Raw genomic sequence first — 5,289 nt, 5'->3', positions numbered from 1 at the left:
GCTATTTTTTGATAGACAATGTCTGAGTGATCCCAAGTCTTGCATGTAAATACTTAGACAACTTTTGTGTTTAATGTCAGAGGAAACAGTCATGTGGTGGTGCTGTCACTCAAGAAATGCCTGGCTAGTAACTGTAGGCCTTCTGGAAACTGTTGACAAGTTGACAGTATTTGTACAGTGAAAGAACTAATCTGCTACTTGAGCATCTAGCAAGATCCACATTTTTGGATGTAATGAGAAATCCCAAGCCTTGATGTGATTGTCTACAAGTGTTTAATGTTCCCTGAGGGAATTAAGCCATTCTAACATAATACAGAAGGTCCATTATTGCTGTTTTCACCACAGTTATTATCAATTATACGTTGGTGTGTCATTATAATGGACATTCCGGCAAGTGGTAATTAAATGAGCTGATATATATATATATATATATATATATATATATATATATATATATATATATATATATATATATATATATATATATATATATATATATATATATATATATATATATATATATATATATATATACACAGTATTTTTTTTTTTTTTTTTTACAATGTAAAAAACAAAAACAAAAAAAATCCAGGAAGGGACCTAGCGTGAGGATGCTTCTACAAGTGATGTGTATTCAAAGATTAAGATCTGTCATTTTCTGTTAGTCGCATTTTCTGCATGTCTTGTAAACAGGGAAATTACCCTAGTGAAATCTTGCAAGATGGTTGCAGTTGATTATATTTCATACTGACAGCTACATATGGTTAAAACAATTGTTGCATGGTGTAAGATTACAAGCAATGGTACACTGTAGAGTTTGGTCTTTTTGCAATATAAGGAAAGATGTGGTAGGAAAAATTTACTTTTAATTTACTACATACAATAGGTATGAAGTCTAAAGTCTTACTAATAAGCCATTATTTTTAATTGGCTTATCCTACATAATAGATTTACAGCCACTCCTCGACTTACGACTACCCGGACATACGACCGCCCCAGTCGTACCAATTTTTTTTCAAATTGCGTACAGTATTTTCGAGCCCCGACGTTAGTGATTGCGCTGTGTACTGACAAAATTTTTGTTTGTAATTCCCTTTAAAATGGCTGGCATGCTTAAAAGTGAGAGTTTTGTGGTGCTGAGAAGAAAAAGAGACACCCATTTTAGATTTTCTATGTATTATCTTCGCATTTTCGACTTACGACCCGGATTTGGTCCCTAACCCCGTCGTAAGTCGAGGAGTGGCTGTATTCATCTTTGTCATATGTACTGCTAGATTTTGAAACAGACAAGGAAAATATAATCTAGTATCATGGTGCAGATTTTAACTTGGGCAGTTAAAGATTGCTGTAAATTTCAGAACAGTTGTCTGATGGACTTCTCAGGTTTACTTCGATGGATAGCTTGGAGGCTCGTAATCTTTAATCATTCTACAAAATTGTTTTGTACGAGAGGTCTTGGTGCCAACATTCTCCACTCCCACACAACAAGTGTGGCCAGCAAGGGATAACTTGCCATCCTTGGGTTGGGGTTACCTCTTGTGAGAAGTCCACCACTCCTTGTTATAACTCCAATACAGTGATATTTCTCTTTATATTGTGAACTGTCCACCAAAGCAGAAAGAGGTTTCTACTTCGAGGTGGAGGTGCAGTGAGTAATCTAGTGTGTTTTATTATTATGAAAATGTATGAAAGTATTATAAATAAAAAAGGAAGTAAATTGATTTTTTGATTTCATCATTTTCTGTCAGAATACTATGTAAATGTTGATTGTTCAGAGGGGCTATGTGGACTTTATTACCCTCGTGTAATATTTTTCTTTAACCATAAAATCACCAGAAGCATTTTTTGCACTCATAATTCTAATAGTTTGCTGACTTCAGAAAGTGGAAATATTAAATCTTGAATCATTTACTAACATAGTTTATCCTAAAATAATCTTTCATTCATTGCAAGTAAATGTTGAGTTTTGAAAAACTAGAAAGAAGCACAGAAATGTCAGTGAAATTTTATTAATTTGTGATGGCTATGATTTGCATACGAAAAGAGATGGGTGATTAAGACTCAAACTTTTGTCCTCAGTGCAGCAAGTGAACAGTAGGCCAGATAATTACTGTTGGGCAGGTAAGCAGAAATACTGCTTAACTACGGACAATGAAGAAATTGATGTTGAGTTTGTAGAATGTAGTTTGTTCTTTTCTCCAGATTATAAAGAAAAATGGTGATAAACACAGAAATAGGTGTAATGATCTGCCCAATGAGAATTATCAGTTCCCCTAATAATGTATGGACAGCTGCCCTCCACCTCTCTTGAGCCGAATGCCAGACTGATACTATGTACATTTTTTAATCCACATACATTGCCTGTTATAAATGATTGCCTGCTTGTATATTATACGAGAATGTTTAAATAAAATAGCGGTCCAGTAGTTGGAATTTTTGTTTCCCAGGGTGGCTGATATTCCCTCCACAGCCAATATTTGTATATGACACACTATGCATGCTGAACTATTCCCATTCTTTTATTTGTCATATGCACTGCACATGGTATAATAAAAGATCAAATTCTTGAAAATGCCTATAGGAATCCAATTGTAGACCCTGTGCCTTTACATTAGGGTTAGACAGTGTGAGTCACAAGAAAGGTGTGCTTCCTTGGGCATTTTCTAATTTATTATGTTACTCAAAATAATTTTTTTTTAATGTCATGTAATATATAATTACAGTAAGTTTATACAATATAGAGGGTTTTCATACTGAAATAAAAGATATGCAGAATTTTTTAACATTATTCCCCTCAAATATTCAGCAATATATCGAAGTGTAAAATATTTTTATTGAAAGCACAAATATGAATAGATAAATGTTAAGTTATATGCTTCTTCCCATTATGTTAATAGTATTACTATTGGCAGTAAATCATCACTGCCAATCTTAACGGTCAAGCACACATTTAACACATTAACTAGTTAAAGCATTGAGATGAACAGCCACAGCAAATAAAATAATGAATTTTGTAATACAGTCAACCCTCACTTTACACGGTCCCACATTCCGCGTTTCCACGTTACCCTGCCGAAACCCAGGATGCTCACATTCCGCGGTGCGTGTACCCCTTTACGCGGAGAGTGTCCGGCTCGACGCTATTTTTAGATTCGCCCCACCCGCTTGCTCCCGCCTCCTCCGCCTCCGCCTGGGCAAGCCGCGCGGTAAGGTTGCGCAGTGCATGTCTCTGTTGCGTTATCAGTGACGTCATATGACGTATCGGACTGTGATTGGCCATGCATCCCTACCTCCCTCCGCTGCTAGCTGTAATTGGTTTAAAGTAATATGACGTGTCCACCCGGGGGAGGGAGGAAAGACGACACTTGACCTAGCCGCGGCAGTTTCATCCCTCCAGGCCACACCGTGTAGTCGTGCATCCATTGTTCTGTAAAATGGCTTCGCCAGACCACCGCCCCCAGAGAGAAACCTTTCCTTGCCTGGACCCAGCCGCCCTAAGCCCAAGGAGACACGACGTTCCTTAAGCTACGAGGTGAAGTACAAGATCATCCAAGAGTTGGAGAAAGGAACAAGACAGGTTGATTTGGCGCGCCAGCATGGTGTGAACGAATCTACGATCCGGACGATAAAGAAGGATGCAGCCAAGATAAAGGAGCACATGAAGATCACAAAGTCTACAGGTGCTTCTATGATCAAGTATTTCCACAACCAGGTGCTTCTCAAGACGGAAAAATTACTTGTGAGCTACTTGGTGCGTCAGGCGCGACGGAACGTAGCGGTCGACACGCGCTCTGTTAAGGAGTACGCATGTGAACTGTATGCTGCAGTGTCACGAAAGATGGGAATTACAGAGCCCAAACCCTTTAATGCTTCCTCTGGGTGGTTACAGAGGTTTAAGATGCGGAACAAGATCACCAATATAAACATTGGTGGTGAAGAAGCTAGTGCTGACCGTGCTGCGGCTAGGGAATTTCCTCTGTTTTTACGTGAGATTATGGAGGAAGGACAGTACACCGACGACCAGGTGTTTAACATGGACGAATCTGGTCTTTTTTGGAAAAAGCTACCTTCCAAGACCTTCGTTGTGAAGAATGCCAGCAAGATTCGGGGCTGGAAGTTGCAGAAGGAGCTCATCACCGTCCTGTTTACCACCAATGCCTCCGGTACCTGTAAGCTCAAGTTATCGGTGATCCACACAGCCCGCAAGCCGCACGCCTACAAGAGCATGGACATGACCAAGCTAAATGTCCACTGGCTGACCGCACGTAAGGCGTGGATGTTCTCTACACTGTCCCTCTCCTGGTTTGATGACTGTTTCGTTCCCGATGTGAAGAAATTCTGTGAGCAACAGAATGTGCCATTCAAGTTTTTGTTGCTGTTGGACAACGCACCAGGACACTCGCCCCTACTGTTAGATCGTCACCCCAACGTAAAAGTGGTCTTCCCTCCTCCCAACACTACGTCTATATTACAGCCCATGGACCAAGAGTTAATCTGTAATGTAAAAGCTGCATTCTCAACAAAAAAATTCAAGCTACTGAACGACTACACCAACACCAGGGAAGAGTTGTGTAACCTGAGTGACACCACCACCGATAGCAAGAGCGAAGAAGACGAGGATCAACAGTTGGCAGAGCAAAAAATACTTTTCAAACAATTCTGGAGAATATTCAACATCAAGAAAGCTGTGGACTTCTTGGTGGAGGCATGGGATCAGCTGTCTGTAGCAACTGTTCGTCACGCATGGAGACATGTGTTGCAAGGCATTCCGGGCGTTATGCAGAGTCAATCTGTGACTGGTGAGGTTCAGACTGTTGCAGTAGCAGTAGACCTTGCCAGAGAAGCTGCGCAGTGTTACAGCTGCAGGCTTCTCCGAGACCACCAACGACGACATCCTGGAGGTGATAAGGGATCCTGATGCGACTACCGACGAGATGGTAGATGATGATGATGTCAGTGAAGAGGCAGGTGGTGCGTCATCCCAAGAAGAACACCGCTTATCCCATAGTAATGTTAGGGGTGCCATCGAGTGTGTTGAGAAAATCAAGCTCCTCCTCTCCGACGACCCTGGCGCAAACAGGTATGAAATCTTCACTGCCCAGCTGTTACAGACTATGGAGCCCTACTTCAAGGTTTATCACGACAACATAAACACCAGCTGTCGGCAAAGCATAACAGAGTTCTTCGCCCGCAACCCACCACAGCCAGCCCAAGCCAGTGATAGTGACAGAGGTAGAGACAGTGAAGATGACTGAGGGATTTGTCAGGGAGGCCCTGACAAGTGTGGAG

This window comes from Homarus americanus, unplaced genomic scaffold (genome assembly GCF_018991925.1).
Source record: "Homarus americanus isolate GMGI-L3 unplaced genomic scaffold, GMGI_Hamer_2.0 scaffold18547, whole genome shotgun sequence".
NCBI lineage: Eukaryota > Metazoa > Arthropoda > Malacostraca > Decapoda > Nephropidae > Homarus > Homarus americanus.
This window is presented reverse-complemented; position numbering follows the sequence as displayed.